At 33.4% G+C, this 19,782-nt stretch overlaps 1 pseudogene; it reads left to right on the plus strand.

Moving 5' to 3' along the window:
• Positions 1–14,251: 14,251 nt before the first annotated feature.
• On the plus strand, positions 14,252–15,442 carry LOC105863040 (peroxiredoxin-like 2A pseudogene; annotated as a pseudogene).
• The last annotated feature ends 4,340 nt before the right edge of the window (positions 15,443–19,782 follow it).

Below are 19,782 nucleotides of genomic sequence, written 5' to 3' on the forward strand. Positions count from 1 at the left end.
AATTTTGTATTATGCTCATATTATGTGGTCCCTGACCCCTTTAACCACACTTTTGATTCACTATCATTTGTACATTTTCTTGTGATATGCCAAACGTTTGGGGAGTGAGAATAGACAAAGGAGTTATTTCAAGTTTCCCTGATGCTAAATTGAATAGGGCCATATTTGCTTTGAATTTGTAGCCCCAGAGTGGGGTATTAGAACATTTGAAAGGGAAGGACAGGATTGAAGTTACTTAGGGATTGATTCTCAAGAGCCAATATGATTATTAGGAGCCAGGGATGCTGTGAAGATCGTCTGTCTTCTTTAGGTTTATTATTCTGGTGGAGATGAGGGTGGAATCTCCCAAATGAAACAGACCAGAAGGGAAGTAGCATGCTGTGGACTTTTCTCACTGTAGGTGAGCACACAGACCTGCATACAAATAAACACAAGGCAGAGGCACACATGCTCTTTCCTCCAACCTGGTTATTTTTGCTTTGAGGCTCTGTAGTGGATAGCTGTTGATTCTGCCATCCCAGTATCCATTACTTCTCCTTGAATCAGAATCTGACTCCCTATTGCAGAGCTCTTTCTATTTCAGGGATGCTGAAGTATATCCCTCCTCTGTTTTTGCCAGCACTTGCTGTGGGCAAATGATTCAGGCTGAGCCAATCAGCACATCCCATCCCCACTGGACACACTGCTTTATGGATAAAAACATACCCCAAGCCTGGCCAAGGAGACTCAATTCTGGAATTTTTTTGAGCTCCAAATAAAGACATTTTTTTCTAATAGGAAACTGAAGATAACATAAACAGGGAGCTGCTAAGGAACCCCAGAATAGTGAAAATTGGAATATGAATAAGATTCTTAGGAAAAAATAGAAGTGAGAAAGGGAATAGTATTTGAATCTCGATATTGTTGGATACTGTAGATCAAGCAATGCCTAAAGCTAGTTACCCTTGGATTTTTTTGGTCATATGAGCCAATTAATTCCTTTTTTTTTTCTTAGAGTGAGTTGAGTTTAAATCTCTAGCACTAGGAAGAGTTCTGACTCATACACACTGAAAACTTATTAGGAGTTTTCTCTTCAGATGATTTTTCTTCCTAGTTTCCCAGCTGTTGTTGAGAAACCAGCATAGAATTCTTTAACTAGTTTCTTACTTGCATCCAATAAAGGCTTTTCCAAAATAACTCATCCTTAGGAAAGTACCACCAAGGAAAGGAAAAGTTCACAAGAAAAGGAGGCTGAGTATGCAAAAATATTTGCTTACTTTTTAATTAGCTTAAAGCTAATTTACATTTTATCTTACTTTATGTGAAGCATAGAGAAGGAAAAGCTGTTTGGGGGTATTTGAGGTACATCTACACATGCTTATAACTTACAGTAGCTTTTGCTTCTTTTCCTCCTTTTTGTCATGTGTCTTTCACTTCCTGTATATGTGAAATTGCTCATATGACATTCCTGAATCAAATTCAGCATGCTCAAAATGAAACTCATTGTCTTTCTTTCAGACATAATCTTCTTCCTGTTTTTTTTTACTTTAGTTTATGCCTCCAATATTTAGTCCTTCACACAACCCAGAAATGGGAGAGTTAAACTTGACAGCTTCTACTCTCACCCTCTGTCTTAGCTCGAACTGCTGAGACAAAATAGCACAGACTGAATGGCTGGAACCACAGACATTTATTTCTCACAGTTCTGAATGCTGAGAAGTCCATGATCAAGATGCCTGAGGTTCAGTTCCTGGTGATATCCCTGTTCCTGGTTTGCAAATAGTGTCTATTAATTGTGTCCTCACATGGCAAAGAGAGAGAGAGAGAGTTCTGGTCTCTCTTCCTTTTCTTATAAGGACACTAATCCCATCTTGGGAGCCACATGCTCATGACCTCATCTAGACCTAAAGCCTCCCAAAACGCCCACCTCCTAAATCCATCACACTGGAGGTTAGGCTTCAACATTTAGACTTTGTGGGGGATACAACCTTCAGTTGTTAATACTCTCACTGCACACGGATCAAATGGAGCCCTCTATCTTCCAGTTTTATCTTCTAAATTCTGCCTGAATTGATTTGTTCATCTTTCTCTTTTCTAACTCAGTCCCTCATCATCTCTCACCTCAATAATCATGATAAAGTCCAGTTTGGTCTTATCACCAATTATGTTTCATGAAAATCTGTTCCCCAGATCAAAGCCATCATAGTCTATCCAAAATGGAAGTCTGCCCCTGTTCATTCTCTGCTTAAAATTATTCAGTGGATTTCATGAATCTCTTGTCACAATATAGTAGACTTATGTAGTTTGATCTGTATCTACCTGTCCAGTCTCTTGTGGTTCTATTGCATAGTTTACATTTCATCATTTCCTGCCTTAACAATCATGAGGTGTTTACCATCCAAACACATAAACACACACACACACACACACACACACACACACACACACACATGACTTTCTCACATCTGTGATTGGTGAATGCTGTTCTCCCAGCTGGAACCCACAGTCTTTCATTACCTTCTTCACTTTACTAACTCACTCATCATCCAAAAATCAGAGAGAGATACTTTCTTTGCTATGGTCCCCTAATTCTTTATGCATACTTCATTCATTCTCTTTATCACTCTCTGCATTAGAGCATCAGAATTCCATTTATTATATGACTGTTTTCTCCCACTAGACTCCTTATTCCATAAAGACAGAATCCACATCTTACTTTAATTTTTATCCTTTTCTGGTATCATATCCAACACAAAGTAAGACTTTACTAAAGTTAACTGAATCCCTAAGTCTTTTTAAAATCCAGTCATTTGTTATGTAAATTAATTACCATGTTATTGTTTAGTTTCTCTTTCTAATTGTTGAGCTTGATTAACTATAAATGAATCTTATGAAAATGCTAATTATCAAGTAGAAGTATGAAAGAAGACTAAGTTTGACCTTCAACTGAAACATTACTCAGCATTTTGTAAATCTCAATTGTAAATATGATATAAAAATCATAAGGAAGAAATTAATAATAGAAAAAGATTAGTGAAGCAGATATTTAAGCGGATAAGAATGAAGGTGAAAATCTTATTAAAGAGAGTTGATATAGCCCAGAGAATCATGTATCAGGATAAATCAAAACACTTTTTGGTTCTTTTGGGTCTCACTTTTTATTTACTATCATGCCTTTTCTTCAAATAATATTTTTCAAAATCAATAACATAATTTTAAAAGCTAACATGTCTACCACTCTCCTTTCCCCTCAAATCTAAAATATATTTATCAAAGCATGCAATTACATTGAGACAGAAGAGCACAGTGACTAGAAAAACAGATCCTTGGACCAGATAGGTCCCAAATCTTTCCAGTTTTATCAACTTCAGTAATTCCTTAATTTTGAAAATCTTTGATTTCCTCATCTGCAAACTTGGATAGTCATACTTCCTCGAGTTGTTGTTATAATTAAATGATATAATGTAGGTAAAGTATTAAATGTGGCCCATAGTGCATATTATTGTATATATTATAGTATATATTTTATATATATCATATTATATTTTATTATTTCTAATAAGAATTACATGGTAAAAGTCATGTAAATTTGAAAAATGATTGTGAACCAAGTTAAATGAGTTTCTTTACTGTATGATTTATCAAAGTTAATATCATGATGTATATTCAAATATAATGCTCTAATATATAAATTTCTAAGGAGGATAATGCATTATGTAATGTTTTCTAGGGCTTGTGTGACAATGATTTCATTTTATCATAGTACATATCATGGAACTATTATTTCATGTAATCTACTTATATAAATGCCACTTTAGGTGAATATCACTAAACTAAAATAATGAGAATACAAAATAGAAAAAGTAGCATGGAGAAAGCAGGGTGAAAGCAAGAAACAATGGTGCAGCTACTATCTTAGAACAAATAGCTGTATTAATAAACTTCTATTTTAACATACGGATGATCTGACCTTAGGCCAGCTAAAGTCTTGAAGTTTCTAAAACTCATCACAAACTTGCTATCACAGTTATAGGTATTTTCTGTAGGAATTATAGTAGCCAACTAATTGTTCAAATGTCAAAATGGGAAAATTTCTTTGGGGACAATAGTCTTTTAAATAGTTTGTTGCAAAGCAATTCTTAAATGATTTAGACATTTTTATTTTACTTACTTTTTTCTATTAATTTTCTAAATTTAAAATTTGTGTATAACTTAATTTTTAGGAGATACCAATTCCTTAAGAAAAGGAATGATCATCTCTAATGTGTATTAGAATGACCTGGGAACCTTTTTAACATAATGAAATGTTAGTTCAAAAGTATATGCCAATGAACTGCTTTTATTTGTTAGCTCTATGATTTTGATAATGCCCCTTTTATTTTCTGTGATCCACAACATTTCATAAAGCTTTGTCAAAGGACAAAATTGAAACACAGTATATTGGCTACTGAGTTGCAATTTAGCAGTTGTATAACAATGGAATTTCATAGAAATATAAACCTAGTCATTTTGATGAACCACATTATTTGAGATCAAATTATATTGTGAGGATTTTTAAAGCTAGAATTACATTAAAATTATTAATATTTGCTATTGCTACTTTCCCTCTTTTACCATTAAACTGAGATAAGCAATGGCTATTTAATTTCACTATTTAGCAAATGTTTATGGAACCCTTACTGAGGACAGAGTACAATTTTAGGGATTGTGAATGATGCATAGATTGGTAAGATTCAGACAAAACAAGAAAACTACAAAACGACTATATTAAAAATTGTGTTAGAACATAAAAATGGTATTTCATAAAAGAAGAGACCCATTTATTCATGAGAATCAGAGGGCATGGTATTTGATGGGTATTTGAAGAATGCAAAGATCCTGAAAAAAGGAAACAGTGGAGTTGGTTCTTGAAGCAGAGATAATATTTTATCATGCTAATGAAAAATTGTGGGCACTATGGTAGTTTTGTCAAAATTACAGTTTTTTTAAATCTCAGCTTGAATAAAGTGATATTTCAAGAAATCCAAAAGATGCTTAAGTTGTGTTTTATATTATAAACCCAGTAGTGGTGGCACCAAAGAATGGCTTGTGGGGTTTCTGATCCCTATTATCACTTCTCCCAAACCCATTTTGATAAAAAAAAGACATCATAATTTAAAAATTGATGTGCTTGCTATACAAATATAGCTTTCAGATAAATGTTCTACTCCTAACTTTCAACCTCATTTCTAAAGACTTTTTTTTTTTGCAGAAAATTTGAAGCCATTATTGAGCATAAGACTACTTTCTAACAGTGAAACTCATATGAAGTAAATACAAAATAATGATGAGATTAGCCATCTGTAGAAATTGTCAACCTAGATAATTTGGAAACAGCCAATTCCAATTAAAATCTGGGGCACATAGAAAGAAAGCAACTAAGAGCCATGAATCCTTTGGATGACATTCTAGCAGCTGCAGAGCAAGCCTACTTAGAAATTCAGGTGAATCCAGGTGAGAAAGAGCCTGACTTTCTGTGTTCCCACAATCCTTGGCCAGCATATATCAGGCCATATTGAAATGACTTAGCATTTCATTTAATTTGAGAACAAGCTCCTCAAAAGCAGAAACTGTCTTGTCTTTATACTTTAGGTGGTACCTTATTGCTTAATGTATATTAGTTTATAAATGCCTTCTAGACAGAAGGGAGTTTATGTATATATGAAATAACAATACTTTAAATTTACTGATCTGTTATTATAATGTATATGAAAAGCCAATTGTGTTAAGTGCTTTTAATGTCTTATCTCATTTAATCCTCAACAACCTAAGAAGGTAGGTACTTTAGTTCTTCCTAGTGCTTCAGTTCACAATCTCAGTGATAGAACTGGAATTTGAACCCAGTACTCTGACTCCAGAAGTCTAGTTTGAAGATCTTTGCTCTTTCCAAGATGTTTAGACACTGAATACTGTCAGCAATGGGAAGCTCTCCCTTCTAGGAAACAAATTGATAGACACTGGAGCCTGCATGGGCTCCCTTGTGACTGATTCCTGATGATCACTATTCAGCCATTTGGAAAAAGAGGAATAGATCTATTACACAATACAGCCCTTCCAAATCTATCTTCTGAAAGTTTTCTTTTCTTCAGAATAAGCATTTTCAATTTCTTCATTGTCATTTTATAGATGTCTCTAAAGATATGGTATTGCTATAGATTTTTAAAAAAATGGTGTCATACACTTGCTCAGGAACAAATAGTTGGTTTCATAGTTTTAGTAAAGGTGAACCCATCAGTCTTGAATTTTAATTTCATTGCCCCTGATTGTGCCTAAACTTACAACAATTTACAAATTTAATTTCTTTAAAATGAATATACATTCCAAGTTACTTTTACAACTTAAAAAAGATAAGCAAATTATAATAAAATGGATATATGTCTTAGCTTAAAGAGTTGTGCACAAATTAAAATTGAATAAACTTAGAAAATATAATACGCTATATAAAATTTCTGTATAATTAATATTTTCTCAAATTTAATTTATGCCATGAAAGCTTTTTCTGATTTATTTTCTTAGCTCTTTGGTTTCTTAGTTTTATACAAAGTAATTTTTTACTTTTTTGATATAGTATTTTTTACTGTAACTATTTCTATTTTTTTTCAAAAAAATGAATCACACTATTCATTGTAGGACAGATTCATTATTTCTTTTACATATCAGGAGGCTTAATTATAAAAACAAACATGACTTGGAGGATAATCTAAGTAGACAAGAATATATAAAGAAAAAACAGTTTGAAGCATGGAAATAGAGTTATGAAATATGACAAACACAAAACAAACAAACCAAAAAACTTTTTTCCCCACACAATATAGTTGTTAAACTAAAATGTAGAATCGCTAATATATGTCACTGTTGTAGTACTAAAAACTCAAGTATTTCATGATCCAATGTCTGGTTAAGCCCTTATAGGCAAGACCAATTTTATAAAAATGTCTTTATTATAGTGTGCATTCGATATCTATCTTTCTTTCCTCTTTTTTAACCAGAGAGAGTTCAGTAAGATGCATTTGGTAGTTTATGACAATTGAAATGAATAGAGAACTTGTGAGTGCATACCTTATGACAAATATATGGCCAGATTTGTCTTCTGTAGTCAAGTCTATTGTATGCTCTACTAATATAATACTGCTTTCAACAGAAGTATGCATCATGGTTTAAATCTAATATGGCCCATTGGTTTAGCAGCATTTGACAACCCTTGATATTTCTCTGAAAGATTCTCCATGACACTGAATTAAGAAAGATGGTATTTCTCAGACAGAACAGTTTTTACTGTCTCATGCTTTATTTCTAATGGAATTAAAGATAACTCAGGCAATTTGAAACTCAAAAAGCATGTTCAGCTCTGAAGAACAAAACCTCCAAGATATTAATAGTTTGCTCTAACAATGTAAAGGAAGTTTTCATGTTAGCTGTTAACTTCAAGCCTCTGCCAGCATTAGTGAGCAAATCTTTTCTCAGATCACTTCTTGCACATTAAAATACAGGGAAAAATAACATTTTAAATAATGGTAGGTTTCAAGTCCTCATACATATTTATTCATGCCTAGTGTAGCTTTAATTGTGGATCATTGGAAGCAGAATGTTACAAAGAAAATAAACTTGAGAACAACCAATGATGATGTATTACAACTTGTAGTTGACTATAAAACAGTATTTTTTAAACCTTCTAATTCCTATAGGATTCTTTTAATCTCAGAAGAACAATTTCATTTTTATTTTAAAATACTTTCAAATCTGCTCCTTTTTTTCTTTATGGTTTTCAAAAGGAAGAAGGGTCTTCTAAATTGTGGTAATCATGTTTTAGGATTCATTATGTATGATAGCTAATGGTATACAAATTCTTGCTGCAAATATATTCTGTTGTTAAAGAGATTTTTTTCTTAAATCTTATCAAAGAAGAGGTGCAGCAACTAGCCTTACAGCCTGAAATAGCAAATGCTGACAAACTGTTTAATAATTCAAATGTCTTTTTCACGGATTTTGTCCATCTCTAAACTTTAGTTTTATAGAAATCTTTAAATATATTACTTTTAGTTCTTTGCAATTTTATTTTTTTTAATATTTTGTATTTGCTTTTATTATAAAGCAGGCTACTTTCAAATCTCATACCAAGCAAAGTTGTTGCACCTCTGCTATTTTTACTTTACTCCACTTAGGTGTTTTTTCACAGCATCCAAGAAATAGTCATCTCAGGTAGAAAGGGGTAAAGTCTACTGCCAAACAAGAAGATGTATATTTAATATTTTTCCTTTGAGGTAAAGAATCCACATAGTTTCTTTTCTTAGCTGGACCATGATTTCTTTTTTCTGTATTTTTGACAAAACTATTTAACCTCTTTATTGGAACATTACTACTTTTGAATTGAGAATGAAAAAGCATAGCATTCAAAATGAAAAGATTGTTTAGCAAAACTAATATAGCAATTAATTGCAAAAAGTGTTAGCATTCCAGGCTGGGGCTCATTCATAGAAATTATCAAAACAGTAATTTCCTCATCTACGAGATGTAAGTTAGTAACATATTCACAGAGTTTTGACTGACATAAGAATAGTAAAGTAAGTCATATAGAGTAGGTTCTCCATTTCTCTTCATTTCCCCTAAATTTTATCACTCTACTTTGTTAGTTACAAGAGAAGTTTTTATTCTAACTCAAAGTGATAGCGATTTAAAGGTTAAAGTTTTCTTCTCAGTTCCAATTCCTACCGGTAAATCTTAAATTTCAGGAAAATCAGGGTTTTGTATTTTTTGAAGCAATGTTAATTAAAAGCACATTGTTTTCATTCTTTTTTTTTTTTTTTTTTTTACTTAAAGTAGGGCTGAAAAAAAATAGTCTGAAGAACATAGAAAATATTTAATTCGAGAAGTTATTTAAGTATTTTTGATAAAGCAACATCCCAAGAAATGTAAGCCAGGAGCAGAGAAGTAGGGTATTAATACTCAGGAAGGCAAACCAAATGTTAGAATATTGAAAATTTAATTGGTAAATTTTAAATCTAAAATGTTGGAATCTATTTATCTTTGACTTCAATTATCTTAAACTATGCAATTTTGTTCTTTTCAGTTTCCTTGCTGAAATAATTTAAGAAAGTGGTCATTTAAAAGACAAAGAAGTATATATTGACATCAACCAGCCACAAGAGGGAAGTCTTGGCTATATAAGAAGTAGTGCATATAGGGAGGGGTCAATTTTTGCAGAAAAACAAAACATTTTTAAAAAAGGAGAAAAAAAAGATTTTATCTTTTATTTATTTATTTATTTATTTGGTATAGCATAATGCAAAACTCACTAGAGAAAAAAAATTTTTTTAAGTCTAGCATGTTATTATACTTTCTACAAATGTAGAATGGTATTTTGGTCACACACACAGTTTTTCTTAAAATTTAAATCATTTGTTCTCTGTGAAATTCAATATAAATTGATTTTTACTTTATATACATATATATTATTACCCAAACATCTATATTTTCTACACACAATACAATTCATGAAAGTAATTATTACCTAGTTCTCTGAGCTGTCCATGGTGTGGTATCCATTATTTCTTTTTGTTATTTATTAGTGGCATTTTTGGAATGAATTCTGTCTACAATTTATCCAGCTTGAAAATCATACTTATATAATTACGGGATTTAGAATTGCCGATATACATTAGTAAAGGAAAAATTAAAAGTATAAAGCATTTTTAATAATATCAGCTATTAAGCTATTTAAATATTCATAGTGAAGAGAGCCCTGAAATCAATATTGAGCTTTGGAATGGCATATTTTAATTGAACAGGTATTTGTTGGGAAGTTTTTGTGTGGATTCACTGTTAGATAATTTCTGTTTGGATTCGTGATATCTCATTAAATAATTAGCCTCACATGGGATTATTATACAATGCAATTAATATTATCTAATGAATAGAATATTCTAGCAATCTGTGGCAGAACATGGAGCACAGAACTCTTAAATCCCAACTTTGGTTTTTGAGAATTTTACTGGTGACCTATGCAATAAGTAGTTTAAATATTGTTTAAATTCTCTGATCTATCATACTAAAAAGTATGCAATTTTATACTTTAGCTTTTTTACTGGAAATAGGTGGTAAAATTCTGTGAAAATTTGAAGTACTTCCATTTCATATAAGTAAAAGGAATATTGTAAAGGCATTTAGTGAGTACAGAACATACACAAATGATCCTGTTTCTTTCCATATTCATCACTAAATCCAAGTTTGTGTGCTCTGAAGTTGTAGATACTTTTAAGTATATAAAGAGTTTATTATAAGTTAACTATTTAGAGAAAATTTGACCTTAGCCTAATTTCAAGTAACTTGTTCATGTTGGTCAGTGATCTGTAACCCAAAGTAATAATTGGTGTGCCTTTGTTTAGATTTAACCTCTTATCTATACATCTCTATACTCTAAACTTAAAATCATAAGATTATTTTATTTAAATACTGGGTTAAATTATACCTTTTGTAGTACAATGATATATAAATTGAACATATTATACTAACCCCACATATTTAAGCAAGTGCTATTTGGATTAAAATGTTACTTAATGTTGACATTGTTTTGATTTTTTGATCATGTGAAGAATTTAATAAACTGTGAAATATATTTTATTGGCATAGAACTTATCAATTCCCAATTTGAATGGAGTGTGTTTTACTGTGGGAACTTTATTTTGTTTTGTTTTTGAGCATACAATTAGTCATTGCTTATGTTCTAAAGGACTTTTAATGGCAAGACAGATTCTGTGTTTTCCTTCTATTTGAATAAATCATTTACAAATACTCCTGCTGTGATTAGGCATTTATTTTACAGGGCAAAATCTATATGGGAATCATTCTTAACATGTCTCTGAAGTTTGTTTTCATCATCAATCAAGAAATACAGAGGTAAGGGAAAAACATTTAGAAAAGACATAGCATGTTTAAATGTAGTTATAACAGGCCTGGGAGAGAAAAACACTTTCATGAAAGATGTGTTTTGTTTTAAATAGTTATGTGGGGCCAGGCATAAGTTCACATATGGCACCTTTATCTTTTTTTTGAGGTTTTAAAATTAGAGTTGAAGCATATTTAATGGTATGGCAGAATGTAATATTAATCCAAGATATATTACAGTCAGACCACCCATGTAGATGTTAAGGTGAGAAGAATTTCAGCTCCCAGTCTATGGTTAAATAAAGATTTACTGAACAGAATGAAGATAGTTCGTTACCAAATCATTATTAAATTACTAGTGATTAATAGTCTTATTTTGTCTTTGTTTCATGGGTGTATTGCATGAATGTACATTTGTTAAGGAGACCTTGTTAAGTTATTCTGAGAGAAATATATATTATACTTCCTTATCAAGCAAAAATCAAAGCTTCTTTCTTGAGTGTCATGTGATGTCTATTTTACCATTTTTCACCAATTCTATTATAAGGCAAATGATTAAGTTTAAGTAGTAGCTAATAGTTATGTTTCTACCAACACTTCTGGTATAACACGGGACAAGTTTTTTACTACTACCATCTATTAACTGAACTTGTTTTCCTCTCAAAGAAATCACTGATGGTCTCTGATCTTCTTTCCAATTGTTCATCAATAAAGAGGCCATTAATTTATGAAAACAACGCTTTGCATTTAAAAATCAAACTATAGCCTTACACTCACACATAAACATTTTTTAAGCTAAAAATTGTTAAAAACTTAAACCATAGCATTCTTTCTATTTTACAAAGCTACCACATGTGCTTGATAAACCAATGTACTAGCAATATTAGAATGATCCTCATATATTATGGAAATGAAATCTGAATGGTCTGCCAACAAATTTAAGGGATCTAACCATTTACAGAGCTTAGTGTCCTGATCAGAGTTGTGAAGTGTTTTTTATAGGCAACACTATGAAGAAGAAGAAATTTATTGATTTGGGGTTCTTTCTCCCATTTTATTAATGTCTATTTATGTCCTTATGAGACACATGCTGTCATCAGGAAGTTATAATTCAATACATCAGGCATTAGCCAGAAAGAATAGAAATTTTGTTTTAATTTCTTTTTTAGCCGTCAGCTTTTGAATCCTTTTTCTGGTTTGGTTAGTCTGCCCAAAAACTCTTGTTTGGAGATAGCACCCTGACTAGGACCCAACTGGTTGGTCTCTCAGATCTCTGGCAACTGTAGTTTGAATATATGGTCTTAGTTCAACCAATCAGGTGCTCTTGCCAAAAACTTAAATTGGCCAGAGCTATTTCTGTTGTTTGAAAGGACTAATCCTGACTAGACTTAGAATGAGAGATCTTATCATTTATTACCATCTAACTCAGATTGAGAGTGAATAGGGGTGCTATTAATTATCATGCCATGACAGAAGCGTAAACCAGGACTGTTCTGTGAAAACTGGAATGTGTGTACTTAAATGTTTACCTAAATGATTAGCTGACACCAGTTTAATATATGACCTCTGGCAGAATTTGGATTTTATATTGTGGGTCTTGAGTTGAAATGCATTCTACATTTGAGGAAATGAATCTATAATGGTGATGATAATCATTAGGCTTAACATTTTAGAGCAAAGGGCCGCTTATAAACAAACTCGTTCAAATGACATGTAGGAGACTTCTTACCCAAATGATTCACAAGACTCTCTCTAGGGGTAGGGAAATTCCAAAGAGTATCTTTTTTTCCCTCCAGAAATAATGAGGCTTTGCTTAGTCCACTTGGTCTGCTAGTCACTACGTTTCCAGGGTTACGCACAGTGTTTCCCGAGGATTCCTTCTTCACCCGGCTGCAAAACTGATCATCTGGTGAATAGGTAATTATGGGCTGAACTAGGAACCATGCCGGGATGTGAATGTCTAGTAACCACATAGTGTTTGCATTGTAACTAATGAATACTCCCTTGCCTGATATAACCCAACCTAATTACCCATAAAGCGTTGGGTAATTTTCATTTGACCCTAAACTTTGTACATTTAGCTGCTTCTCTACCCAATACTGAATGATAACTCAACAAGAGAGTAGTGAGCATGAAGAGGAAAGGTTGTTCCATCTGCAATATGTCATTATTCTGAGTGATATTTTAATCAGAGAAAGTTAGTTGTTTCAGTAAGGTCTCATTTATTTATCTAATTATCACTTGTCATTTGGAGAAAAGCCAGCCCAAGAAAGAGTACTTCAAATATTTTTTTTTGCCATTTGTCTCTTTTGTTTTTGTTCATCAATTTCCTTGTACAATTTGTGTCAGCATCCATTGTAAGGAAAAAGAAGAATAGTGAGGGCTGTCCACTGAATGAAGAGAACAATTGAATGTGTATTATTGGGCTATGCATTTGGGAAAATGTCTTATTTCCACATCTCCAGCAGTAAATGCCATGCCTGCAGTATAGGAGAGTGCTCAATAAATAATACTTCTTTCTGTGTCCATATGCTTTGACATTATTCCAGGCTGATACAAAGGATGACACTTAAGACATCTAGGGAGAATATCTTAACATCTATCATTCATAATCAAAATATGTTGTGGAAGTTATTTTTAAATTTTTGATTTCCTGATAGAAACTTTAGTTATTATGGAAAATCTGATAATGAGCATGCCACTAAGCAACAATGGACAGTTTTCAATAGAACAACAGTTTACAGAATATATTCTCTAACATTCAGTATAGATAAGCCTTTTACAACATGTTCTCAACCATAGTTCAAGTACCATGGAAATCAGACCAAAATGGGAGAGGAAAAGACATCTATCAACACCATAGTTATTGGACATATGGGTTCTAACAAATCCAACACTACAGACCACTTGATCTACAAAAGTGATGGAATTAATAAGAAGAACAATAAGGAGTTTGAGAGAGATGTCACAGAGATGACAAACATATTCTTTGAATATGCTGGGTTTTGGTGAAACTAAGCATATCATTAACATCTTCCTGGGGAAATCTAAACTCAGCACATACTATGAGGCTATCACTGAGGTTCCTAAACCCAACATCTTTGTTAAAACATGGTTACAAGCACAGCTCAGTGAATTATCCTGGTTTTTGATGAGGTTGATGGGGAGTGTAAAAAGAATATCTAAAAAAGTAGCCATCCGGAGCTCTGTGAAAATGCTCTTCCTTTTATTCACATTGTTAGTGGTTTTTAAATATTAATGTATTAAAACTTACACCCTCTATGTGTCCAGAGAAATTACAAGAAAACGAATAAAAACATTAGTAACCACATTAAGAAAATGATCTATAGGCAGGGCCCGCCCCTGGGACCCTCGGGGCCGGGGAGGGTTTCGCCCCTCTGCGTCCCATAATCGGGCGCCCGAGAAGGCAGGCGGCAAGGCGCATTCCGGGATCCAAGTTTCTTCACCATGGGGATGTGGTCCATTGGTGCAGGAGCCCTGGGGGCTGCTGCCCTGGCACTGCTCCTGGCCAACACAGATGTGTTTCTGTCCAAGCCACAGAAAGCAGCACTGGAGTATCTGGAGGATATAGACCTGAAAACATTAGAGAAGGAACCAAGGACTTTCAAAGCAAAGGAGCTGTGGGAAAAGAATGGAGCTGTGATCATGGCTGTGCGGAGGCCAGGCTGTTTCCTCTGTCGAGAGGAGGCTGCAGACCTGTCCTCCCTGAAACCCAAGTTGGATGAGCTGGGCGTCCCTCTCTATGCAGTGGTGAAGGAGCACGTTAGGACTGAAGTGAAGGACTTCCAGCCTTATTTCAAAGGAGAAATCTTCCTGGATGAAAAGAAAAGGTTCTATGGTCCTCAAAGGCGGAAGATGATGTTTATGGGATTCATCCGTCTGGGGGTGTGGTACAACTTCTTCCGAGCCTGGAATGGAGGCTTCTCTGGAAACCTGGAAGGTGAAGGCTTCATCCTCGGGGGAGTTTTTGTGGTGGGACCAGGAAAACAGGGCATTCTTCTCGAGCACCGAGAAAAAGAATTTGGAGACAAAGTAAACCCACTCTCTGTTTTGGAAGCTGCTAGGAAGATCAAGCCACAGACTTCGACCTCAGAGAAAAAATGAGTGTATGCAGCTGCCCGAGGCAGGATGACTAGGGGCAACCACCAGGGTTCTCAGAAGCTGTCAGGTTTCCACGCGTCCCTAAGGAGTTAGAAACCCACCTGTGCTGTGTTCTCAGTATGGATTGTTAGCATATTTTAATACTGTCTTCTCTTTATGCCCAGTAAGGAAAAGTAGCCCCAAAACAGGGCTAACAGAAATCTAAGAAACCTGTAAGGGTTATTTTAGCTAAAACCTGGAAAATATGAGGTTTAAAATTGCTGCACCTCATTACAAATGTATATAGTGTTTGGGTGCTGTTATTTGAAATGATTTTTATTTTTATGTCTCAAAAATCTAAGAAAAGTTGATTGGGAGATTGGAGGATATAAGGTTTTTGACTTCTATGGTTTCTATTAATAAATTATTATATAATGTCAAAGTATAACTCATATGTTCCAGATTAATTTGATAAAGATAAATAATAAGGTGAAAAAAAAAAAAGAAAATGATCTATAATAAAAAATCAAACGTATTTGTGCCAATTTTGGATTGCAATGGTAACAACATGCCAGAATTTAACTTTTTGATACAAGGAATATAAAATATTCCCTTCAAAGCTTCTGGAACTACATTGCTTTAAGCATTGGATTCCATCCTGCCACTGCATCATTCAATTTAGGAGCCCCTGATCTGCTTTTCCAGGATGATTGCAAAACTGATACATAGTATTGATACTATAAAGAGAGTTAGGTAAAGACTTGCCTTCTAGGATTAGCCTTGATGAAGGATATTTGTTCCATTCAATGTTCCAAATAAAGAAAAATCTGCCAAAGTAGATTTTAATGCTCATAATGAAGCTCTACCTGATACTATGGTGGTGGTCCATTGAGATGAACTGCTGGGCAAAGTGGCTGCTCCAGTGATATGGCTGGTGGTGGGAATAACAACCCACCATGGGAGGTGCTAGCTTTACCAGTCACCATCCTGCCCATCCAGATCAGACTCCTGCTGACCATGCACCCGTACTGGATTGTCACATTCTCCACATTGTGGGACTAAAGCAAAAGATTGATCTGATAAAAAGATGTTCCCCAAATCTTTAAATGCTGGTGATGTTATCACCATCATGGGCCAGGCAATCTCCTGTGTATGGGAATCATCTCCCACCAGTCTTCCTAGGTCTTTGAAGGTCATTTGTGATATATGATATGACACTAGCTATATCATTAGAGTTTCTTGAGATATTTGACAAGAAGGCTATTGGAGCTTCTCCAGAATTTCTGAAGACTGGCTAATGATACCAATGTATGGAAAATGCTTTTCAGGAGGAGAGGAACATTTTGTCAACCACTATGTTTTATGTCATAGCAGCTTTAAGTTATTCATTTTAAAAATCAGAACATTTCAAGTAGGAAAAAGGGCAATTCTGACACTGAATTTTGAGACCATTAAAACAAATTTCATATGATTTTGAAAGCACCAAAAATGACATTAAGAGAACAATAAAAAAGGACTGAGTTGTTATTGCATGCCTGCTCAGTAACTTTTGTGTAATGTGTTGCACATTTTCGTCCACTTTACAGGGAACAAAGTGTAACATCACACAGACCTCACACAAGAAACATCAGTGTAATGTGGTGACAACATGCTGGAATCCAACCTCTCCAATACTTGGAAAAAGGAATATAAAATTATCCCTACAATGCTTTTGGAACTACATTGCTTTAAGCATTAGATTCCATCCTACCACTATCTCATCCAATTTAAGAGCCAATGATCTGTTTGCTGCTACCCCTGTAGAGAGAGTGGGCTGAGGAGGCACTGATTTACTAGCCAGAAGGCTGAATTACTCTCTTGCAACTGGGTTGCTCTCTGTGGGTCAGGGTTGTGGTCTGTGGATAAGTTAAGAAACAGGATAAGATGAAGGAAAACCACCTACAGCTGTCTGTGTTATAAATGCTCTGTTGGCAAAAAGAAAACCTTTGTCTCTAAGGACTTATAATCTGATACCTGTCAAGAACATTAAATTCTGTTTTTTTTTAAATAAAATGGGTCTAAATTGACCTCTATTCTTTGAGGTTCCTGAAAAGAAGGATAAAAATACAGGACCGTTAGAGTCAATAGCTTAAATCATTTTGCAATATCTTGCTGAGCATAAGTCCTAGAGGCTCTTGCATCACCTTTTTCTGGTATTAAATAATTCCTTGAGTTTAATAAGAGCTAAAAGCTTTCAAAGATTATTTTTTTGATAGAATTTCCAGACACCCTTTAAAAAGTATTCACAATTACATTTTTAATAAGTATGCTAATGTCTAATAAAGACAGCTAAAAGCAGAATAGCAAAAAAAAATTATCAATGAAAACTAAAAGAAGAAACAAGATAAGATATATAAGCTCAGATAATATAAGATGATGATTTAGAAAACAAAAAGCAAAATATTTTATTAATTTATTAATTTAACATACTTTTAATGAATGCCTTTGAATGCTAAGCTATGCTGATAATCACTGAGAAATGTTACGGTGAGGAGAAATAAAGGAGCTTACAGTCAGGTAGGGGAAACAAATAGTAATTAAAGTATGATAAAAGAAAATAGGCATTCTAACCAGTGTGAGGTGATATCTCATTATGTTTTAATATGCATTTCACTGGTATTTAGTGATGTTGAACATTTTTTTTCATATACTTATTGGCCATTTGTATATTTTCTTTTGAAAAATACCTATTTAGGCTCTTTGTCACTTTTTAATTGGGCTATTTATTCTCTTGCTATTGAGTTGTTTGGGTTCCTTATATATTTTAGATATTAACCCTTTATCAGATATATGGAAAAGGAAAATGTGGTATAGAATACTATTAAATAGAATACTATTTAGAATAGATACACAATAGAATACTATTAAATCTTTAAAAAGAAGAAAATCCTGTCATTTCTGACAACATGGATGAACTTGGAAAAAAAACTGAGGCTTGGAGAAATGAACTTTTCCAAAGTCACACAGCTAACTAGAAGTAAAAACCACATAAAACCTCAAGTAGTTTGATCCTCACCATTCACTCTCCTTATATCTATGTTCTGTTTGCCTTCTATTGGTACACTTAAGTGGTATTTTCTTCTTTTAACAACCACCCAAATGTTCATGTTGCTAAGTGAAATAAGTCATATACAGAAAGATGTATACCACATGATCTCACTTACATGTGAAATCTACAAAACTTGAACCTACAAACAGAGAGTACAATGGTGGTTACCAGGGGTTGGACATAAGGGTATGGAGGCATTGGGGTAATCTTGGTCAAGGGTTAAAAAATTTTGGTTAAATAGGGAAAGTGAATTCATGAGATCTAGTGTGCAATGTGGTAAGTATAGCTAATAACATTGTATTGTATACTTGATATTACTAACAAAGTAAATTTTAATTGTTCTTACACACAAAAAGATAAGTATGTGAAATAACACATATATTAATTAGCTTGATTTAGCCACTCCACAATGTATACATACTTTAAAACATGTTGTACATGGAAAATATATATATTTTTGTCAATTATTTAAAAAAATAAAAAATTTAAAAAAATAAAAAAGAATCTCTTTCCTTTTGACAGAGATTCAAGATGTTAAACTGCCTATCCCTTTATGAACTTACTTTTTCTTTCCTTCCTTCGTAGACAAACCCCACACCATCCTCATCTCTAGTGCTGTAATATATTCTTACTCAAAATATGCTAATACATTTAATCATGTTACTGTAAAATTTCATTGACCTGGGATAAATTGTTTTGAAGATAATTATATGTACACACATGATTATATGTTCATTTTAGGGATTAACTCTCCAAAGCTTATCTTCTATTTCTTGTTCCCAAGGTTTAAAAGATTCTACTCTATGCAAACCATACACTGAAAAGCTAAAAAGAGGATGTCTCTATGGTAGAATAAGAACTACCAACCTTGGTATGTAAAAATGTCAAGGGAAATTAGGGAGCATCAGTGCCTCACTGGCAGCCCCAAATCACTCTACATGTATTGGTCTACTTTGGAGACCTGTGTGGAGAACTCTTTGTAGTCTATGAAAACAGAAAGTAAAAAGTAAAAGTGAATTCAATTAGTAGTGAAAGAGTTTTCAGACACACACACAGAGGAATGAACAAGAAATCAAAGAGGGACCAACTGTATTAACAAGAGGTATTACCCACAAACATTAGGAAAAGCAAAAAGGTAGAAACATGATTTCTGGACATATTGGACATAAATATATAGAATTAAAAATTATCAAGATGGCCTGTGTATTCTCAGAAGAGCTAGCAATGATCAGTAGAAACCAACATGGGTTCACTAAAATAAGTCATGTCAAATTAATTTCATTTTTAATTTGTCTATGCTTCCTAGATAGACAGATCAATGGAATATTATAGAGAAAAAACCTAGCTTTATTATTATTTTTGACAGCCTTTCACATTATCTTTGTAGAAAAAATGAACAATGTATGCTGGTGATTGTATATTATGTGGACTTAAAATAGGCATAATTAATTAAACATTTATGTTAGAAGAATGATGGAAAGAAGTTTCCAGTCTTATTCTAATCAATGTTTTAATTAATTATTGGAATGGAGATATAAGAACATGGCTTATCCAACATACTGATTGAACAGAACATCAGTGAATCAAATATTTATTAGGTACCTATTATGTCTCTGGTACTGTACGAAGAGAAGAAAAAGCTAATAGATTGACTGCGTTTGGAGGGTGCCAAGGAATTTTAAGTCATTATAAAC

Source organism: Microcebus murinus, chromosome 13 (genome assembly GCF_040939455.1).
Source record: "Microcebus murinus isolate Inina chromosome 13, M.murinus_Inina_mat1.0, whole genome shotgun sequence".
Lineage (NCBI taxonomy): Eukaryota > Metazoa > Chordata > Mammalia > Primates > Cheirogaleidae > Microcebus > Microcebus murinus.